At 40.7% G+C, this 23,003-nt stretch overlaps 2 protein-coding genes across 2 annotated transcripts in view; both read right to left on the bottom strand.

Moving 5' to 3' along the window:
- LOC129639459 (ADP-ribosylation factor-like protein 13A) overlaps positions 1 to 8,385 on the bottom strand; it is a 293,826-nt gene extending 285,441 nt beyond the window's left edge. The window contains exon 1 of the mRNA XM_055564621.1: positions 8,176 to 8,385. The gene's annotated coding sequence lies outside the window, so the exon portion shown is untranslated. The remainder of the gene's footprint in view (positions 1 to 8,175) is intronic.
- EGFL6 (EGF like domain multiple 6) overlaps positions 1 to 23,003 on the bottom strand; it is a 393,771-nt gene that overhangs the window by 303,259 nt on the left and 67,509 nt on the right. The window lies entirely within an intron of this gene.

The raw sequence follows: 23,003 nt of genomic DNA, 5'->3' as shown, positions 1-23,003 counted from the left end.
TGAACTGTGGTGTTGGAGAAGACTCTTGAGAGTCCCCTGGACTGCAAGGAGATCCAATCAGTCCATTTTAAAGGAGATTAGTCCTGGGTGTTCTTTGGAAGGACTGATGCTAAAGCTGAAACTCTCATGCGAAGAGCTGACTCATTGGAAAAGACTCTGATGCTGGGAGGGATTGGGGGCAGGAAGAGAAGGGGATGACAGAGGATGAGATGGCTGGGTGGCATCACCAACTGGATGGACTTGAGTTTGAGTGAACTCCGGGAGTTGGTGATGGACAGGGAGGCCTGGCGTGCTGCAATTCACGGGGTTGCAAAGAGTCAGACACAACTGAGCGACTGAACTGAACTGAATGTCTATGTATGGGGCCCAGAGCTGGGGGAAGCTCTGGTTGGGTTACCAAAGTACTTAGGCTGATACTCAGATGGGCTTTGGTTAGCTCTCTGATGATTATGTGGTGAGTATGTATCTGCTTATCAATGGATAACTTAGCAGGATTCTGCAGAATCACCCACTGTTTTAGAGAACTGCTATCCCCAAATAGAGACTCACATTTCATAGCATTTCTTATTAGAGCATTGTTCATTCCCTAGGAAATCATTCAGATTCCCATAAGGACCTCCTGGAAAATAGGTCTGGCTTATGCCCTTCCAAAGGAAAACCTGATATGTGGCCTGTGATCAAAACCAGCCTTATTCCAGCTTTGCTCATGATGCTGATAAGACCAGGAGCCTGAAACACCACTGTCTGATTGTCTGGGTTCCATGGTAGCCATCTCCCTTTAAGACAGAAGTAGCAGCTTCATGTCTGTTTCCTGATAATTGCAGAGCTTCCTAGCTTGATCTCAGACAGTCTGTATTTGTTAGTACCACTAAGAGAGGTCCAACTGGCATCACACAAATTCTTCCTTGAGAACGTATCTTCAAGAAGGATAAGTAGGATAACCAAGAAGGAAAATAATTGGACTAGGGATTATCAGGTCCTTTCACTTCCAGCACCTCTCCTGGGTACTCTAGGATGAAATCATCTAAATTAAACCTACCATTTTCAGAATTCTTATCTACAGAATGGAGATAATGATATATTTTGCTTACCTTGAGGTGGTTAACTATGTATCTGATTAGAAGTTGGTTCTTTTTGAGAGAAAGACTTAAAATGGGTAGAGTAACAGGAAGATGTGTTGTGCCTTCTAGCTTTCTTGCCAGAGTAACACAGCTCAGTTGCCCCCTTATGCTGGCTGTCAAGGTTCTGACATATCCATGGTAACCACTGCTTGGTTTATAGCAACCAAACTCCTATCTCCCTACCTTGTCTGATTATATAGCTAATTACTAAATTACTGAATTTTTAGTCATCACGTTTTTAAGTTTACAACGTATCTACATAGATCTTACAGTGTGTCAGCACTCATTTAAGCAATCTATACATAGTCAACTCATTTAATACTAATAACATGGCAAAAAGTAGGGGCCATCATTCACAAAAAGGTTAAGGAATTTGCCCAAATGTACCCATTTAGTAAGTGGTAATGCCCAGAATTCAAACCCAGGTGGTCTAGTTTCAGAGACTGTGTATTAAGGGTCTCACAGGCTGTGTGAGTGAGATTTTTAGGGGCCGGAGAAACTACCGCAGCTCTGGGCCTTTCCATCTTTTCTGGACAAACTGTACTGTACTCCTTTTTAAGTCAACTTTAAAATAAACTTTTATAAGAACAGTTTTAGATATACAGAAAAGTTACAAAGACAGTACAGAGAGTTCACATTATACCCTGCACCTGTTTTCCCCCTTTATTAATAGTATTGATCTAACACATATAGACTACCAGTTATTTTTCCAGCAAAAAATGGGTTTATTTGGGATCAACAAAGAATTACAATTTGGGGTCTGCCATCATAGCAAGTCACACACAAGTACCCCTCACAGCAAGGAGGGGGAAAGGTAGTTGGTTGGGCTATACTAAACAAAAGAGCCGACTGGGGGAATTTAGAGCTTGAAGTCAGAGAAGGCAATCGCACCCCACTCCAGTACTCTTGCCTGGAAAACCCCATGGACAGAGGAGTCTGGTAGGCTCCAGTCCATGGGGTCGCCAAGAGTCGGGCATGACTGAGCAACTTCACTTTCACTTTTCACTTTCATGCATTGGAGAAGGAAATGGCAACCCACTCCAGTATTCTTGCCTGGAGAATCCCAGGGACAGAGGTGCCTAGTGGGTTGCCGTCTCTGGGGTTGCACAGAGTCGGACACGACTGAGCAACTGAGCTGAACTGAAAGTCCATATATCGTCAAGATCATAAACATTGGAGATCATATGAAAGATTTGGCAGACAAACTTCTGACAAGCCTGATCTAACTACCTTGGGAAAGCTGTTCCATCAGATGTTGTGTGCTTCAATTCTGGGAGCTATTTACTGTCAGGTCACCAGATGATGTGCAGGTCCACTCAGGGTGTGGTGCTTTCTCTCCATGTGTCATACGAATCCAAGAGTCTGTTGCCTGGAGTTTCATGGCACAAGGGTTGGTTGGCAGTACCTGATAGGGGTCTCTCCAGTGAAGTTCAAGAGAATCCTTCTGAAGGTGTCTTTTCCAGTATATGAAATCTCCAGGTTGCAAGGGTGCTTAAGGTCTTCATCTCCGGAGAGTGCACTGTGAAAACATTGCTCTAGCAAAACATGGTTATTTTTAATAGAAGCAATTAGGCCTTCGCAACACCGGAATATTTCTCATTTCATCAGCTGCAGGTTAAACAGTGCAAGAGCCAAGTGCATTGAGTGTCCTGTGACTATCTCAAAGGGTGAGAGTTTGAATTCCACAAGGGATGGATATAAGATTTAGAAGGATCAGTGGCAGTGCTTTTGGCCAATATATTTGGAGGGCCCATACAGATTTTTCCAATTGAGTTTTAATAATTCCATTAGTGCATTTGACTAAACCAGAGGATTGAGGATGCTAAATGCAGTACAAGTGTTGTAAAACTGGCCAAACAGCACAGATATCAAAATATCTGACCAGTAAAATGGGTCCCTTGATCGTTATGAATTGTGGGAGGATTTCCCCAGGTAGGGATAATATTTTCCAGAAAGACCAGCCACAGAAAAAGCAGTAGCCTGTCTGCAAGGGAAGGCTTAAGTCCAGTGTGAAAACATTCACACCATGACCAAAATGTATTTATATCCCTGAGATGGGGAAAGTTGTATTAAATCCAATTGCCAGACCTTGCATGGTCCATTAAGACAGTTTAAAATGTTTGGAAGCAGTAAGAACAGGCTTCCCTGGGTTGTCCTTTGGATTAGTGGGGCAAGTGAGGTAGGCACTTTTTGCAACTTTGTAAATGTTTCCCCACCAATATTGATTCATGAAAGATGGAATTTTGTCAGTAGACCAATGATCTAATGCATGTACAATGGTTAGGAGTATAAATTTTGGAATCTCTAGTAGGACTGAGTTGTTATTTGATCTGAATCAGAGCTTTCTCTTTTTATCAAACCAAGAGTTGAATTTCCAGTCTTTTTCCTTTTTTGAGACCAATTGTTGGGCTTCTCCAGCCAGTTTTTCTAAGTTATCATTTGGGGAAATACCCCTTTGTATCATGACAGAAGTTTGACTGCTTTTGATTCCTTTAAGTGCAGCGTTCCTTATGGAACTGTCAGCAAGGTAATTTCCTTTAGCTTCCAGGGAGTCAAGTTAAAAATGCCCTGGAATTTTAATAATAGCTTAAGTGGCAGGTAAAAGTACTGCATTCACTAATGTTTGAACATAGGAGCCATTTTAAATTTTATCTCTACTGAAAGTTAGGAAGCCATGTTGCTTCCACAACATTCCAAAATCATGAGCTTCTCCGAAACCATATCTACTATCAGTATAAATTCTGGCAGTTTTGTACTTGGGTAAAGTATGAGTTTGTGTAAGATCACATAATTCAGACTTTGGGGCTGAAGTAGCCATTAGTAAAGATGCTGCCTCAAAAACAATGAAAGGAGTAGCTATAGCATACCCAGCACAGTATTTACCATGATCACCTTTTAGATAAGAACTATCAGCAAACTTTGAGAAGTCAGCATTACCCAAATTATTTTCTTGCAGGTCATCACAAGGCATCAGGATATGATCTATCAGCATTAAGTAGTGGTGAGAGACTTCATTGGTGATGGAGGGCAGAAGAGCAGCAGGATTAAGGTTATTACAACCTAAAAGAGTTATGTGAGGAACTTAACAAAAGGACTTCTTAGGAGGTGAGGCAGCTGACTGAAAAATATTGAGTGTGATGAGAATTCAGAAGGGCTTCTACTGCATGAGGTACAAAAATGGTTGAATGGAATCCCACCTCAATCTTTTTGATGACCTTAACCAAAAAGGCAGTGGCAGTAATGGCTCTAAGGCAAGTTGGAAAGACAACTTAGAAGGCTGCAGGCACCCAAGGTGCTTAATTGGTAACAATCTTTTTTTCTAATATCCTGGCTCTTTGCAATAATAGCAGGGTAGACCTGTGCCACAGTGTACAGTTGCTGGCTTTAATACTCTGTGGATAGATGGTGGTTCTCATGTTTTTGGGTGAGTACCCCAAATGAACTATATTCCTTTTCATATATAAAACCAGAAGAGAGAACCTGATCACTGGATGCCCAAGAGTGTGTGGGTGCATCAAACTCTCCTTTAAGGCCTTAAAGACTATTTTGTCTGGTTCTTCCCATAACATTGGGTTGAGGTTGCTCTTTAGTAAAATATACAGAGATTTGGCCATAAGAGAGAAATTTGGAATCCAGTTTGAGTAATATCCAACTAGCCCGAGAGAACCTCACATGTGGCACTTCATTTTGGATTTTTGGAAGCTTAGGACATTATGAAGCCTTCTGGGTTCAGGTATAGCCCTTTTTCTGGTATCAGGCGTCCTAAATATTGAAGGGGTTTGGGAAAACTGCAATCTTCCCTTGGCAACCTTATGTCCCTCTAAGGCTAATAACTTTAGCAAGTGGATGCTGCTTTCCTGTGAGAAGGCTTGAGAAGGAGAGCAAAGAAGCAAATCATCTACACAATGCACCAAAGCAGAACCCCTAAGGAACTTTGTATCATCCAGATCAGCCTTCAGGATTTCTGAGAAATAAAGGCTCTCAGTAAAACCCCAAGGCATTACTGTACGGATGCATTGTTTTGTTTTCCAAATGAGGCCAAAAAGGTATTGGTTAGAATGCACTGCATATATCAATTATAGTAAAGAATTTGCTTCTGTTGGAAATGGATGTTAGTAGTGTGTGAGTTAGGAATAAAGGGTGTCCAGGGATAAGAGTCTTGTTTATTGCTCTGAAATCCTGGACAAACTTCCACCCTCAGCCCTTAGGTTTCTCGAGGGTAAAATCAGGGGATTATAGGGATTAGTATAGGGATAATGATGACTTGTTATCTTCTATTATAGGCTTTTTACCTCGAAGGCCTTCTTTCCTTACAGGGTGTTGATTCATTCTGGAGAGAAATTTGGGGGTATTTATTTGGATCTTGATGGGATGTGCACTGTGAATTTTACCAATATCAGTTGGAGATTTTGCCCATAAGGAGGGTGGTATCTGATCCAGTAGGAACAAATGATCAGTGTGTCCAGAATCAGCTGTAGTACCATCAAAGACAGAAGAAATAAAATATGTCAAAGGGTCATTTAATTTACCTGATTGACTGCTTTGATGACTACTGTCAAGTTGTAGAATTATTTCCTCCTCATGGGAGAGAAAAACTCTGGCATGATACTTCCCTAAGAAGTCTTGGTCAAATACATAGGTAGGGGTGGAGGAACTGAGGAGAAAATGTTGTGTGTTTCTCAAAGGGCCTAGAGAAAAGAATGGCTTCAGAGATAGGAACCTTTTGAAGTTCATTAGAGAACCCTAGTATTTGAACTATCTTAGTACTCCAAGGCAGAGACTGTTTATTGTAGTGGAATTGAACACCAAAGAGTGTGGCTCTGGTGTCACTTAGGACTGGAAAAAAATTTATCCTTAACATGCAGAAATGTTATTCAGGATCATCAAAAGGGAGGGATTGCGAATAGCTCTTATAGTTCCTTTGACTCCTGTTATTGAGAATTAGGGGGATGTTGGAAAGACGACTTAGAAGGCTGCAGGCACCCAAAGTGTGAAAATTGCTAACAATCTCTTTTCTAATATCCTGGCTCTTTGCAATAATAGCAGAAACTAGGAGGGTTTTGTTTTTGTTTAGGGACCTCCATTTGCTTGAATTGAACATTAAGAATTTTAGCAGTTTTCCTTTTACATGACTAATCTAGAGTGTGAGAGACCTGGGTTGCCAGATTAACTAAATCTGGACTGGACAAAGTTTCCCATTCAATCTTGGTCCTTTTTACTAGAAGAGAAAGATCCTGTTTCAGCCCACTAATAAAAATACAGTTGAAAGCTACCCAAGTGGAATCAACATCTGAAGGAAGGTAAGAATTTTCTTTAAGTACATTCTGAAGTTGATCATAATACTCATGAATATGTTCATCAGATGTTTGTGTGCAAGTCTGAATTTTGTTCTAATTAACAGGCTTTTGGAAAGCCTTATGAATTGCTCTTGGAAATCACTTAGTGATCGCCTGATCTCCCAGTTATAATTCTAGAGAGCTCTCAGGATTTCCCCATTTGTGAATTTTCATCCAAATTTAGGCCTGGTCTTCATTGACAGGCATATGAACTAACTAATCTAAGTCAGAGTCGATAAGTTTGAATAACTATATTATATTCTTCACCAAATCTGTAAGGATTTCAGTTACCTTGGGAAAATCTTTGACTACGGCTTTGCAGTTCCACTTTAGTCCAGGAGATGTAAAATAATTAAGAGTCTAGCCTCTGGATCCTCTGCAGACTTAATTTTAAAGAGACGGGTTCTGATAAGTTCAGAGGAAATGGCACAGGGGAGTTTCAGAGAAAAGGGAAAGTTTGGCAAGAGAATTAGTTGGGCAAAAGAATTAGTATGGGGGAACTGAGAGTTACAGATGAGGTATCAGATCAGATCAGTCGCTCAGTCATGTCCGACTCTTTGCGACCCCATGAATCGCAGCACGCCAGGCCTCCCTGTCCATCACCAACTCCCGGAGTTCACTCAGACTTAGGCCCATCGAGTCAGTGATGCCATCCAGCCATCGCATCCTCTGTCGTCCCCTTCTCCTCTTGCCCCCGATCCCTCCCAGCATCAGAGTCTTTTCCAATGAGTCAACTCTTCGCATGAGGTGTCCAAAGCACTGTCGTTTCAGCTTTAGCATTATTCCCTCCAAAGAAATCCCAGGGCTGATCTCCTTCAGAATGGACTGGTTGGATCTCCTTGCAGTCCAAGGGACTCTCAAGGGAAGAAGGAGGATGATGCCAGAGGCAGAGTCAGAGGAAAGGAACAAGATGACACTGGAGACAGTATCCAAGATACAGAAGCCAGGGACAAGGAACATGAGGCTTTGGCAGCCATTTTGTCTTTGCTTGCCTCAGTTGATCTTAAAATCTTACATTGCAGAGATGAAATTTTAGGCTCCTGATAATGCATTATCAGGAAATAATGAAATATACTATAGAAATAGGCATTCCATTCAGTTTTGGAAATTTTACAGATATGGCTGTCCAATTTTGTTTTAAGAAAAATAAGTTTGGGATTTCAGTATTTCTCCATAATCCCCATTGATGTTCTCAATTGCCTTTGGTTAGGTTGGTCCATTTCCTTAGAAATGTGCATGAGGAAGGACTACAGATTTTTAAACATAAAATCAGTCAGAATTCTTGTAAGGGCACCCTCAAAGTATTTAGGTAATTGGAATCACATTTCTCAGAGGTTTTTCTTTGGAGTAAAACAGTAATTTTCAAACAGCCTAAATAGCTTAAATGGGCTCAAACACCCTGCAGGCCTATATCAGCAAGTTCTAAGGGAACAGTCTAGTTTTAAAGGAGCCAGGACAAAGGCTGCTCGGCACAGCCTAATCCTGAACGAGGCAGGCTGAAGACTGAACAGCACAGTTTCAATGAAACAGCTCCTGTTCCAAAAGAAATTCAGCTAAAGGCTAGCATAGTTTCATTTGGAATAGCAGGCCGAAGTGCTTAACTCACAGACAGAATAAGGCTTTAATCAGAATAAACCTCCAGGAGAAACATTTACCCTCAGGCCTCAGAGCTGGTGATTGAAAAAAAAAAATCTCAATGGACTTTTTAGGTAACTTACCTATCTGCTTACTAGCCTCAGAGTCGTTGTGGGGTCTTCTCTGTATCCTTGCATTGGACACCAAAATGTTCACCTTAAACAGTTTGCCAGTTACTTCTCCAGTAAAAACCGATTTACTCAGAATCAGCAAACAATTATACCCTAGGGTCTCCAACTATGGTTGCCACCAACAAAGCCCTCTGCCTCAGGCGAAAAAGACTGTTACGGAAAGGAAGTGGCAAAGTCTAATAAGAAGACAGATCATTGGATGAATTGAGAGTTCCAAGTATAGTGGCTTTTCATTGGCTGAGTTGTGGCAATCGCTCATTGGCTAAACTCTTGCCAGGTGAAAAAAGGAAGTTTTTCTTTCTTCTTCCGGTTCTGGGCTGCTACTGTCCTAAGTTGTGAGAGCTCCTCCTTTGACTTGTTGACTGTTTTCTTTGAGGTTTCTGTTATTCATTTCTGTAACATCTCTCACACTAGTATGGTACATTTGTTAAAATTAAAGACCCAGAATCGATGCATTGTTGTTGCTGTTGTTGTGCAGCTGCTGAGTCGTGTCTGACTCTTTGTGACCCCATGGAGTGCAGCACGCCAAGCTTCCCTGTGCTATAGTATCTCCAGCAGTTTGCTCAAATTGATGTGTCGGTTGAGTCCGTGATACTAACCATCTCATCCTCTGCCGCCCCATCTCCTTTTGCCTTCTATCTTTTGCAGCATCAGTCTTTTCTAATGAATTGATACATTATTACTAACTAAAGAACATACCTCAGTCACATTTCCTTAGTGAAGTTGCTTTTGCCTTCAGTGTCCCAGGCTCCACTTCCAAAGTTAGTTGGGTCAACACTCTTAACCCTGCGTCCTTCAATGAAGTTGTTTTGTACATTCGTAATACACATTCTGTAATAAGTTAATTTTGTGTGTCAACTTGACTGGGCCGCGGTGTGCCCAGATATTTGGCCAAACATTATTTTGGGTGTTTCTGTGAGTGTTTTTAGGTGAGATTAACTTTTAAATAGCAGAGAAGGCAATGGCACCCTACTCCAGTACTCTTGCCTGGAAAATCCCATGGACGGAGGAGCCTGGTGGGCTGCCGTCCATGGGGTCGCACAGAGTCAGACAGACTAAAGCAACTTAGCAGCAGCAGCAGTAGCAACTTTTAAATAGACTCAGGAAAGCAAATTGCCCTCCCTAATTTGACCTCATCCTCAGTGGCTCATATGATAAAGAATCTGTTTGCAATGAAGGAGACCTGGGTTTGATCCCTGGGTAGGGAAGAGCTCCTGGAGAAGGGATTGGCTACGCACTCCAGTATTCTTGCCTGGAGAATTCCGCAGACACAGGAGCCTGGTGAGCTCTAGTCCACTGGGTCGCAAAGAGTTGGACATGATTGAGCAACTAAAAATCAGTTGGAGGCATGACTAAAATCAAAAAAGCTGACCCTTCACCAAGTAAGAGAGGAAAATGTCAGGCAGAAGTCTGACTGCTTGTGAACTGGATCATTGACTTCTTTCCTGCCTACAGACTCAAAGTGAAACAATGGCTCTTCCTGGATTGTGAGCCTGCTGGTCTTTGGACTGGAACTACACCATCTGCTCTTCTGGTTCTCAGGCTTTAGGACTCCTCCTGGAACTAAACAATTGACTCTCCTGGATCTCTAGCCTGCCAATTCATCCTGCTGATCTTGGGGCTTGCCAGACTGTATAAATGTATAAACCAATAGCTTGTAATAAATCTATACACACACACACACACACACAGATATCCTATTGCTGGGATAGAACAGCTACCTGTTCTTGCAGCAGGACCTCCTTCTATATTATCTCTTATCTCTTGCCTCCAGTTCTCTGCCTCAAATACTCTCCTCCCATTCTTCACTTTCATGCTTTATTGTCATCTCTCATTTCTCTCGTCTTCTTGTCACCTCCTCAAAAGAAGCCTTCCCTGGCCCAGGCTATTCTCCTTTCCCCTTTAATCCCTTTTATTTTTATTTTAAACATTTAATTAAAATAAAGACACAGAAAACTACGCAAAACTTAGCTTAAAGCGTTACTATAAAGTGAACACCCTAGTAACCATTATCTTATTTAATCTACATGTTTATGTTCTATTCCTTTCTTTTTTCTTCTCTTTTTAAAGTTTATCATACATTAACATAGACTTTAAAAACCTGCATCTATACAGTTTTAAGACACATAAATTGATGTATCCACCACCACCATCTATATACAGAATAGTTCTGTCACCCCAAAAAACTCTCTGTTGTTATCCCTTTATAGTTTCACCTCTATCTCAACCTCCCCCCTACCACTAACCTCTGGTAACTAATAATCTGTTCTCTGTCATTATAGTTTTGTCATTTGGAGAATGTTATATATATGGAATCATACATTTGTGATTAAAACTGGCTTTTTTAATATCAGCCTAATGCCATCGAAATTCATCCAAGTATTTGTGTTTATTAAATACTCGGTTTCTCTTTATTGCTAAATAGTATTCCATTGTGTGGATGTACCACAGTGTATTTATTCTATCTTTTGAGTAACATTTGGATTACTCAAATAGAGCTAGAATAAACATTTATATTCAGGATTTTGTTTAACAGTTTGGATGTTTATTTAATTATATTTTAAAATTGAGGTGTAGTTGATGTATAATGTGGTTCCCTGGTGGTTCAGATGGTAATGACTCTGGCTGCAATGCAGCACACCCAGGTTTGATCCTTGGGTCAGGAAGATACCCTGGAGAAGGAAATGGCAACCCACTTCAGTATTCTTGCCTGGAAAATCACATGGACAGAGGAGCCTGACAGGCTACAGTCCATGAGGTCACAAAGAATCGGACATGATGTATAATATTATATTAATTCCAGTTGTACAACATGGTGATTCAAAATTTTTCTAGATTAGATTCCATTTATAGTTGTTATAAAATATTGACTATTTTCCCTGTGCTGTACAATATATTGTTGTACCTTATTTTATGCATAGTAGTTTGTACTGCTTAATTCTCTACCCATCTCTTGCTCATCCCCCCTTCCCTCTCCTCACTGGGAACACTAGTTTGTTCTCTATATCTGTGAGTCTATTTCTTTTTTGTTATAGTCACTATTTTTTTTTTTAGATTCTACATGTAACTGATGCAATACAGTATTTGTCTTTCTCTGTCTGATTTATTTCACTAAGCATAATGCTCTCCAGGTCCATCTGCATGTGCATGCTCAGCTTCTCAGTCGTGTCTAACTCTTTGGGACTCTTTGGACTGTAGCCTGCAAGGTTCCTCTGTCCATGTGATTTTTCAGGCAAGAATGCTGGAGTGGGTTGCCATTCCCTCCTCCAGAGGATCTTCCTGACCCAGGGATTGAATCTGTGTCTTCTGCATCTCCTGCACTGAAGGTTGGTTCTTTACCTGCTGAGCCATCAGGTCCAGAGACATCCACATTATTGCATGTGTCAAATGTTCATTTTTTATGTCTGATTAATAGTCCATTGTGTGTGTGTGTGTGTGTGTGTGTGTGTGTGTGTGTGTGTGCATATATAAGCCCATCTGGTCTAATGTGTTGTTTAAGGCCATTGTTTTCTTATTGATTTTCTGTCTGGATGATATAGCCATTGGTAAAACTGGGGTATTAAAGTCCCCTAAAATTGTTGTATTGTTGTCTGTTTCTCACTTTCAGTTCAGTTCAGTCGCTTGGTCATGTCCAACTCTTTGTGACCCCATGGACTGCAGCACGCCAGGCCTCCTTGTCCATCAACAACTCCCGGTGTTTACACAAACTCATGTCCATTGAGTCAGTGATGCCATCCAACCATCTCATCCTCTGTTGTCCCCTTCTCCACCCACCTTCAATCTTTCCCAGCATCAGGGTCTTTTCAGATGAATCATTTCTTTGCATCAGGTGGCCAAACTATTGGAGTGTCAGTTTCAGCATCAGTCCTTCCAATGAATATTCAGGACTGATTTCCTTTAGGATGGACTGGTTTGATCTCCTTGCAGTTCACGGGACTCTCAAGAATCTTCTCTAACACCACAGTTCAAGAGCATCAATTCTTTAGCGCTCAGCTTTCTTTGTAGTCCAACTCTCACATCCATACATGACTACTGGAAAAACCATAGCCTTGAGTAGATGGACCTCTGTTGGCAAAGTAATGTCTGTGCTTTTTAAATAGGTTGTCTAGGGGTTGGTCATAACTTTTCTTCCAAGGAGCAAGCATCTTTTAATTTCATGGCTGCAGTCACCATTTGCAGTGATTTTGGAGCCCCCAAAAATAAAGTCTGACACTGTTTCCCCATCTATTTGCCATGAAGTGATGGGACCAGATGCCATGATTTTAGTTTTATGAATGTTGAGCTTTAAGCCAACTTTTTCCCTCTCCTCTTTCACTTTCATCAAGAGATTCTTTAGTTCTTCCCTTTCTGCCAAAAGGGTGGTGTCATCTGCATATCTGAGGTTATTGGTATTTCTCCCGGCAATCTTGATTCCATCTTGTGCTTCCTCCAGCCCAGCGTTTCTCATGATGTACTGTGCATATAAGTTAACTAAGCAGGGCGACAATATACAGCCTTGACATACTCCTTTCCCTAATTGAAACCACTCTTTTGTTCCATGTCCAGTTCTAACTGTTTCTTCCTGACCTGCATACAGATTTCTCAGGAGTCAGGTAAGGTGCTCTGGTATTCCCATCTCTTTAAGAATTGTCCACAGTTTGTTGTGATCCACACAGTCAAAGGCTTTGGCATAGTCAGTAAAACTGAAGTAGATGTTTTTCTGGAACTCTCTTGCTTTTTCGATGATCCAACAGATGTTGGAAATTTGATCTCTGGTTGCTCTCCCTTTTCTAAAAGGAGCTTGAACATCTGGAAGTTCACGGTTCACATATTGTTGAAGCCTGGCTTGGAGAATTTTGAGCATTACGTTAGTAGCATGTGAGATGAGTACAATTGTGCAATAGTTTGAGCATTCTTGGCATTGCCTTTTTTGGGGATTGGAATGTAAACTGACCTTTTCCATTGCTGTGGCCACTGCTGCGTTTTCCAAATTTTCAGGTCTATTGAGTGCAGCGCTTTCACAGCATCATCTTTTAGGATTTGAAATAGCCCAACTGGAATTCCATCACCTCCACTAGCTTTGTACGTCATGATGCTTCCTAAGGCCCACTTGACTTCTCATTCCAGGATGTCTGGCTCTAGGTGAGTGATCATACCATCATGATTATCTGGGTCATGAATATCTTTTTTGTACAGGTCTTCTGTGTATTCTTGCCACCTCTTCTTAATATCTTCTGCTTCTGTTAGGTCCATACCATTTCTGTCCCTTATTGTGCCCATCTTTGCATGAAATGTCCCCTTGGTATCTCTAATTTTCTTGAAGAGATCTCTAGTCTTTCCCATTCTGTTGTTTTCCTCTATTTCTTTGCATTGGTCGCTGAGGAAGGCTTTCTTATCTCTCCCTGCCATTCTTTGGAAATATGCATTCAAATTGATACATCTTTCCTTTTCTCCTTTGCCTTTCGCTTCTCTCCTTTTCACAGCTATTTGTAAGGCCTCCTCAGACAACCATTTTGCCTTTTTACATTTCTTTTTCTTGGGGATGGTCTTGATCCCTGCCTCCTGAACAATGTCATGAACCTCTGTCCATAGTTCTTCAGGCACTCTGTCAGATTCAATCCCTTGAATCTATTTCTCACTTCCACTGTATAATCATAAGGGATTTGATTTCGGTCATACCTGAATGGTCTAGTGGTTTTCCCTGCTTTTGTCAATGTAAGTCTGAATTTGGCAATAAGGAGTTCATGATCTGAGCCACAGTCAGCTCCTGGTCTTGTTTTTGCTGATTGTATAAAACTTCTCCATCTTTGGCTACAAAGAATATAATCAACCTGATTTTGGTGTTGACCATCTGGTGATGTCCATGTGTAGGGTCTTCTCTTGTATTGTTGTTGTTTCTCACTTTAGGTCTGTTAATATTTGCTTTATCTATTTAGATTCTCTTATGTTAGGTGCCTAAATATTTATACATGTTATATCCCTTTCATGGGTTGACCCTTTTATCATGATGTAATGACTTTTTCTCTTTTTACAGTCTTTATCTTAAAGTCTATATTGTCTGATATAAGTATAGTTATTCTAGTTTTGTTTTGGTTTTCATTTGCATGGAATATATTTCCCCATCTTTCATTTTCAGTATGTTGCACACAGCATATATATGGGTCTTTTATTTGTATATGTACATTCAAACTATTTTGTGTCTTTTGACTGGAGAATTTAGCGCATGTACATTTAAAGTAATTTTGGTAGGTGTGTACTTATTGCAAATTTGTTCATTGTTTTCCCTGGCTGATTGTAGTTCCTCTTCTCTTGCTGTCTTCCTTTGTGATTTGATGATTTTCTGTCACCCTTTCTCTATATGTTTTGTGTTTGAGTTTCTGCTTTGTGGTTACCACGAGGTTTACATATAATAACTTATAACTGTCTTTTTAAATTTATTTTTAATTGAAGGATAATTGCTTTACAGTATTGTGTTGGTTTCTTCCAAATATCAACATGAATCAGCTTTAGGTCTACATATGTCCCCTTTCTCTTAAATCTCCCTCCCCCTCCCCATTCCACCCCTCTGGGTTGTTACAGAGCCTTGGTTTGAGTTCCCTGAGTCCTATAGCAAACTGTCTATTTTAATATGATCACAACTTAAGTATGAATTTATTCCAGAACTCTATGTTTTTACTTCCCTCCCCATGTTCTTGATGTCACAATTTCCATCTTTTTATCTTGTGTATCCATTGACAAATTATTATGGCTATAATTATTTTTACTACTTTTGTCTTTTAACCTTCATACTAGCTTTATAAGTGATTAATCCAGCCCCTTTACAATATTAGATTTTATGAATTTTACTATATATTTACCCTTACCAATGACATTTTTGTTTCAAATGTTTTCCTGTTACTAATTGGTGCCCTTTTGTTTTGGCTTAAAGAAGTCTCTTAAACATTTTTTTTTATCAGGCTGATCTAGTGCTGATGAGCTTCTTTACCTTTTGCTTGTCTAGAAAATTTTGAATCTCTCCTTCAATTCTAATCTAAAGTTTGCTGTGTAGAGCATTCCTTGTTGGAATTCACTCATCTTTCCTTCCCACCCCTAGTCTTAGGTGACCACTAATTTACTTTCTACTGATTGCCTATTCTGTACATTTAATGTAAATGGAATCATATAATATGTAATCTTTTGTGAAAGGCTTCTTACACTTAGCATAATATTTGGAAGACTCATCCATGTTGTAGCATGTATTAGTATTTCATTTCTTTTTATTGCTAAATAATATTCAATTGCATTGGATATGCGACATTTGTTTATCCACTTGTCAGCTGATGCAGATTTTGGGTTGTTTTTATTTTTTTGGCTCTTAGGAATACTGATGTGATGACATGATGTTCAAAATTTTGTATGGGCCTATCTTTTATTTCTCTTAATCATACACCTAGGCATGGAATTGCTGAGTCATATGGGAAACAAATTGTTAAGGAACTGCCAGATTATTTCTCAAAGCAGTTACACCATTTACAATTCCACCATCAGTGTATGAAAGTTCCAGCATTGCCACTCTTTGATAGTATTTTTATTATCTATCCTTCTGATTATAGCCATCCTGTGGTGTGTGATGAGGTATCTCATTGTGGTTTTGATTTACATTTCTCTGATGTCTGATGATGTTGGGCATCTTTTTATGTACTTATAGGCCGTTTGTATATCTTCTTTGGAGAAGTACCTATTCAAATCTTCCATCAATTTTAAAAGTTTGTTTGCTTGTCTTTTTATTGTTCAGTGGTAAGAGTTATTTATACATTTTTGATTCAAGAACTTTATCAGGTATGTGACTTGCAAAATTTTCTCCCATCATATGAGTCATGTGTTTACTTGCTTAATGGTGTCCTTTGCAGCAAAATTTTAAAAAGTAGATGAAGTCCATTTATCTGCTAGTCCTTTTGTTATTTGTGCTTTGGGTATCTTATCTAAGAAACCACTGCTTAATCCAAGTTCATGAAGATTTATGCCTATTTTCTTAGAAGAGTTGTATAATTCCATCCCTTATACTTAGGTTAAAACATTTAAAATTAATTTTCATGAATGGTATGAGCAAGTGGTCCAATTCATTCTTTTGCAGGTGGATATCCAGTTGTCCATACAATTCTTGGCAATTTTAACACATGTATAGATTTTTTTAATTAATTAATTAATTTTAATTGGAGGCTAATTACTTTATAATATTGTAGTGGTTTTTGCCATACATTGACATGAATCAGCCATGGATGTACATGGGTTCCCCATCCTGAATCTCCCTCCCACCTCCCTCCCTAACCCATCCCTCAGGGTCATCCCAGTGCACCAGCCCTGAGCACCCTGTCTCATGCGTTGAACCTGGACTGGTGATCTATTTCACATATGGTAATATACATGTTTCAATGCTATTTTCTCAAATCATCCCACCTTTGCCTTCTCGCACAGAGTCCAAAAGTCTGTTTTTACATCTGTGTCTCTTTTGCTGTCTCGCATATAGGGTCATCATTACCACCTTTATAAATTCCATCAGATCAGATCAGATCAGATCAGTCACTCAGTGGTGTCCGACTCTTTGTGACCCCATGAATCGCAGCACGCCAGGCCTCCCTGTCCACCACCAACTCCCGGAGTTCACTGAGACTCACGTCCATCGAGTCAGTGATGCCATCCAGCCATCTCATCCTCTGTCGTCCCCTTCTCCTCTTGCCCCCAGTATGCATTAATATACTGTATTGGTGTTTTTCTTTCTGACTTAATTCACTCTGTATAATAGGCTCCAGTTTCATCCACCTCATTAGAACCAATTCAAATGCATTCTTTTTAATAGCTGAGTAATATTCCTTTGTGTATATGTACCACAGCTTTCTTATCCATTCATCTGCCGATGGGCATCTAGGTTGCTTCCATGTCCAAGCTATTGTAAACTGTGCTGCGATGAACATTAGGATACACGTGTCTCTTCAATTCTGGTTTCCTCGGTGTGTATGCCCAGCAGTGGGATTGCTGGGTCATATGGCAGTTCTATTCCCAGTTTTTTAAGGAATCTCCATACTGTTCCCCATAGTGACTATACTAGTTTGCATTCCCACCAACAGTGTAAGAGGGTTCCCTTTTCTCCACACCCTCTCCAGCATTTATTGTTTGTAGACTTTTTGATAGCAACCATTCTGACTGGCATGAGATGGTACCTCATTGTGGTTTTGATCTGCATTTCTCTGATAACAAGTGATGTTGAGTATCTTTTCATGAGTTTGGTAGTCATCTGTATGTCTTCTTTGGAGAAATGTCTGTTTAGTTCTTTGGCCCATTTTTTGATTGGGTCATTTATTTTTCTGGAATTGAGCTGCAGGAGCTGCTTGTATATTTTTGAGATTAATTCTTTGTCCATTGCTTCATTTGCTGTTATTTTCTCCCATTCTGAAGGCTGTCTTTTCACCTTGCTTATAGTGTCCTTCATTGTGCAAAAGCTTTTAATTTTTTTTTTAATTTTATTTTATTTTTAAACTTAACATAACTGTATTAGATTTGCCAAATATCAAAATGAATCCGCCACAGGTATACATGTAATTAGGTCCCATTTGTTTATTTTTGCTTTTATTTTCATTACTCTGGGAGGTGGGTCATAGAGGATCCTGCTATGATTTACATCAGAGAGTGTTTTGCCTATGTTTTCCTCTAGGAGTTTTATACTTTCTGGTCTTACATTTAGATCTTTAATCCATTTCGAATTTATTTTTGTGTATGGTGTTAGAAAATGTTGTAGTGTCATTCTTTTACAAGTGGTTGACCAGTTTTCCCAGCACCGCTTGTTAAAGAGATTGTCTTTTCTCCACTGTTTATTTTTGCCTCCTTTGTCAAAAATAAGGTGTCCATAGGTGCATGGATTTATCTCTGGGCTTTCTATTTTGTTCCATTGATCTTTTTTGTGCCAGTACCATACTGTCTTAATGACTGTATCTTTGTAGTATAGTCTGAAGTCAGGCAGGTTGAGTCCTCCAGTTCCATTCTTCTTTCTCAAGATTGCTTTGGCTATTCAAGGATTTTTTTTTTTATTTCCATACAAATTGTCAAATTATTTGTTTTAGTTCTGTAAAATATACCATTGGTAGCTTGATAGGGATTGCATTGAATCTATAGATTACTTTGGGTAGTATATTAATATTATATTAACATTTTGAAAGATTGATTCTTCCTATCCATGAACATGGTATATTTCTCCATCTATTTGTGTCATCTTTGTTTTTTTTTTTTAATCAGTGTTTTATAGTTTTCTATACATAGGTCTTTTATTTGTTTAGGTATATTTATTCCTAAGTATTTTATTCTTTTTGTTGCAATGGTGAATGGGATTGTTTCCTTAATTTCTCTTTCTGCTTTCTCATTGTTAGTATATAAAAATGCAAGGGATTTCTGTGTGTTAATTTTATATCCTGCAACTTTACTATATTCATTGATTAGCTCTAGTAATTTTCTGGTGGTGTCTTTAGGTTGTGTGTTTACTCTTTCATAGTGTGTGTCTTTCTCAGTGTGTGTGTGTTTGTTTGTCTCTCTTAGTGTGCATGGCTAACTCTCAGTGTGCGTGTGTCCCTTTCAGTGTGTGTGTCTCTGTGTGTGTGTTTCTGTCTGTGACTCTCACAGTGTCTCTGTTTGTGTGTCTCCCAGTGTGTCTCTCTCTCCATGTGTGTGCTTCTGTCTCATTGTGTGTCTGCCTCTGTGTAGTGGGTCTCTTTTGTAGTGTCTCTGTGTGTTGCTCAATGTGTGTGTCTCTCCCTCTAAGTTGTGTGTGTATCTCTCAGTGTTTGTATGTCTCTCTCAGTGTGTGAATGTTTGTCTCGCTCTCTGTGTTTGTTTCCCTCCCTCAGTGTGTGTGTGTGTGTGTGTGTGTGTGTGTGTGTGTGTGTCTAGCTCTCAGGAGTGTGTGTCTCTTCCTGGATGAAAGTGTCTCTCTCAGTGTGTGTGGCCCTTTCAGTTTGCATGTCCCTGTGTGTCTCTGTGTGTCTCTCGGTGTACTTTTGTCTCTCTGTCAGTTTGTGTCTCTCTCTCAGTGTCTGTGTGTCTCTCTCAGTGTGTGTCTCGCTCTCCTTGTTTACGTTTCTCTCCCTCAGTGTGTGTGTGTGTATGTATATCTCACTCTCAGGATTGTGTGTCTCTTCCTTGATGAGGGTGTCTCTCTCAGTGTGTGTGTCCTTCTCAGTTTGCATATCTCTGTGTGTCTCTGTCTGTGTCTCTCCATGTACTTTTGTCTGTTTCTCAGTGTCTGTCTCTCTCTCAGTTTTGTGTGTCTCTCTCAGTGTGTGAGTGTGGGTCTAGCTCTCGTTTAAATTTCTCTGCCTCAGTGTGTGTGTGTGTGTGTATATATATATCTCGCACTCTCAGCAGTGTTTGTCTCTTCCTGGATAAGAGTGTCTCTCTCAGTGTGTGTATTCCTCTAGTCTGCCTGTCTCTGTGTGTGTCTGTCAGTATGTGTGTCTCTCAGTGTGTTTCTGTGTCTCAGTCTGTGTGTCTGTCTCAGTGTGTGTGTCTCTCTCATTGTGAGTGTGTCTGGTTCTTAGTGTGTGTGTGTCTCTCTCTGTATGTGTATGTCTCTCAGTGTGTGTGTCTCTCAGTGTGTGTGTCCCTCCCAGTTTGCATGTCTCTGTGTGTCTCTGTGTGTGTCTCTCAGTGTGTTTTTGTCTCTGTGTGTGTGTCTCTCTCAGGTTGTGTGTCTCTCACAGTGTGTTTCTCCTTCTCAGTGTGGATGTCTCTCTCAAGGTGTGTGTCTCTAAGAGTGTGTGGGTCTCTGTAGGTTGTGTGTTCACTCTTTCACAGTGTGTGTCTGTCTCAGTGTGATTGTGTCTGGTTCTCAGTGTGTGTGTGTGTCCATGTTTTTGTGTATTTCTCTCTGCAAGGGTATGTCTCTCAGGGTGTGTGTCTCTCAGTTGTGTGTCTCTATGTATCTGCTGTGTGTCTCTCAGTGTTTTGTGACTGTCTCTCAGTGGGTATGTCTCTCTCAGTGTGTGTGTGTCTCTCAGTGTGTGTGTCTCTCTCTCTGTATGTGTATGTCTCTCAGTGTGTGTGTCTCTCAGTATGTGTGTCGCTCTCAGTTTCCATGTCTCTGTGTGTGTCTCAGTGTGTTTCTGTCTCTCTCTCAGTATGTGTGTTTCTCAGTGTCTTTGTTTCTCTGTATGTTGTGTGTTCAGTCACTCTCAGTGTGTGTCTATCTCATGTGTGTGTCTTTCTCAGTGTGTGTCTTTCTCATATGTGTGTCTTTCTCAGTGTGTGTGTGTGTTTGTCTGTCTCTCTCAGTGTGCGTGGCTAACTCTCAGTGTGTGTCTGTCCCTTTCAGTATGTGTGTCTCTGTGTGTGTGTGTGTCTCTGTGGGACTCTCACAGTGTCTCTGTGTGTCTCCCAGTGTGTCTCTCTCTCCATGTGTGTGTTTCTGTCTCATTGTGTGTCTGCCTCAGTGTAGTGGTTCTCTTTCGTAGTGTCTGTGTGTATTGCTCAATGTGTGTGTCTCTCCAAGTTGTGTGTGTCTCGCTCTCAGTGTCTGTGAGTTTCTCTCAGTGTGTGAATGTTTGTCTCGTTCTCTGTGTTAAGTTTCTCTCCCTGAGTGTGTGTGTGTGTGTGTGTGTGTCTAGCTCTCAAGAGTGTGTGTCTCTTCCTGGATGAGGGTGTCTCTTTCAGTGCGTGTGTCCATTTCAGTTTGAATGTCTCTGTGTGTCTCTGTGTGTGTCTCTCAATATGTGTGTCTCTCAGTGTGTATTTCTCTCTCTTTCAGTGTGTGTCTCACTGTTTTTCTCTCTCTCTCAATGTGTGTCTCTCTCAGGGTGTCACTGTCTTTGTGAGTGTATCTGGTTCTTAGTGTGTGTATGTGTCTGTCTCTGTTTGTGTATGTCTCTCATTGTGTGTGTCCCTCTCATTTTGCATGTCTGTGTGTCTCTGTGTGTGAATCTCCATGTACTTTTGTTTCTCTCTCAGTGTGTGTCTCTCTCTCAGTGTTTGTGTGTCTCTCTCAGTGAGTGAGTGTGTGTCTTGCTCTCCTTGTTTAAGTTTATCTGCCTCAGTGTGTGTGTGTATAGCTTGCTCTCAGGAGTGTGTGTCTCTTCCTGGATGAGGGTGTTTCCCTAAGTGTGTATGTGCCTCTAGTCTGCTTGTCTCTGTTTGTCTGTGTGTGTGTCTCTCAATATGTGTGTCTCTCAGTGTATTTTTTCTCTCTCTCAGAGTGTATGTTTCTCTCAGTCTGTGTGTCTCTCTCATTGTGAGTGTGTCTGGTTCTTAGCGTGTGTGTGTGTCTCTCTCTGTATGTGTATATCTCTCAGTGTGTGTGTCTCTCAGTGTGTGTCCCTCTCAATTTGCATGTTTCTGTGTGTCTATGACTGTGTCTCTCCATGTACTTTTGTCTGTCTCTCAGTGTCTGTCTCTCTCGCAGTTTTGTGTGTCTCTCTCAGTGTGTGAGTGTGTGTCTCGCTCTCCTTGTTTAAATTTGTCTGCCTCAGTGTGTGTGTGTGTGTGTGTGTGTGTGTGTGTATATATATATATATATATATATATATATATATATATATATATATGTATATATGTATATATATATCTCGCCTGCTCTCAGGAGTGTGTGTCTCTTCCTGGATGAGGGTGAATCTCTCAGTGTGTGTGTGTGCCTCTAGTCTGCCTGTCTCTGTGTGTGTCTCTCATATGTGTGTGTCACAGTGTGTTTCTGTGCCTCAGTATGTGTGTCTGCCTCAGTGTGTGTGTCTCTCTCATTGTGAGTGTGTCTGGTTCTTGGCGTGTGTGTGTGTGTGTCTCTCTCTCTGTATTTTTATGTCTCTCAGTGTGTGTGTCCCTCTCAGTTTGCATGTCTCTGTGTGTCTCTGTGTGTGTCTCTCAGTGTGTTTTTGTCTCTCTCTCAGTGTGTGTGTCTCTCAGTGTGTGTGTTTCTCTGTATGTTGTGTGTTCACTCTTTCACAGTGTGTGTCTTTCTCATGTGGGTGTCTTTCTCAGTGTTTGTGTGTGTTCTTCTGTCTCTCTCAGTGTGCATGGCTACCTCTCAGTGTGTGTGTGTCCCTTTCAGTGTGTGTGTCTCTGTGTGTGTGTTTCTCTCTGTGACACTCACAGTGTCTCTGTTTGTGTGTCTCCCAGTGTGTCTCCCTCTCCAAGTGTGTGTCTGTGTCATTGTGTTTCTGCCTCAGTCTTGTGGGTCTCTTCTTAGTGTCTGTGTGTTGCTAAATGTGTGTCTCTCTCCCTCTAAGTTGTGTGTGTGTCTCTCTCTCAGTGTTTGTTTGTCTCTCTCAGGGTCTGAGTGTGTGTCTAACTCTCCTTGTTTACATTTCTGTCCCTCAGTGTGTGTGTGTGTGTATGTGTCTATTTCTCAGGAGTGTCTGTGTCTTTCTGGATGAGGGTGTCTCTCTCAGTTTGTGTGGCCCTCACAGTTTGCATGTCTCTGTGTGTCTCTGTGTGTCTCTCTGTGTACTTTTGTCTCTCTGTCAGTTTGTGTCTCTCTCTCAGTGTTTGTGTGTCTCTCTCAGTGTGTGAGTGTGTTCTTGCTCTCCTTGTTTATGTTTTTCTCCCTCAGTGTGTGAGTGTGTGTGTGTCTAGCTGTCAGGAGTGTGTGTCTCTTCCTGGAGGAGGGTGTCTCTCTAAGTGTGTGTGTCCCTCTATATTTGCATGTCTCTGTGTGTGTCTCTCCATGTACTTTTGTCTCTCTTTCAGTGTGTGTCTTTCTCTGTGTGCTTGTGTGTCTCGCTCAGTGTGTGGGTGTGTGCCTCGCTGTCCTTGTTTACATTTCTCTCCCTCACTGTGTGTGTATATGTGTTTCT

The sequence above is a fragment of the Bubalus kerabau genome, chromosome X (genome assembly GCF_029407905.1).
Source record: "Bubalus kerabau isolate K-KA32 ecotype Philippines breed swamp buffalo chromosome X, PCC_UOA_SB_1v2, whole genome shotgun sequence".
In the NCBI taxonomy this organism is placed as follows: Eukaryota; Metazoa; Chordata; class Mammalia; order Artiodactyla; family Bovidae; genus Bubalus; species Bubalus kerabau.
The sequence above is the reverse complement of the archived record's forward strand: the minus strand, read 5'-3'. Positions and strand labels throughout refer to the sequence as shown.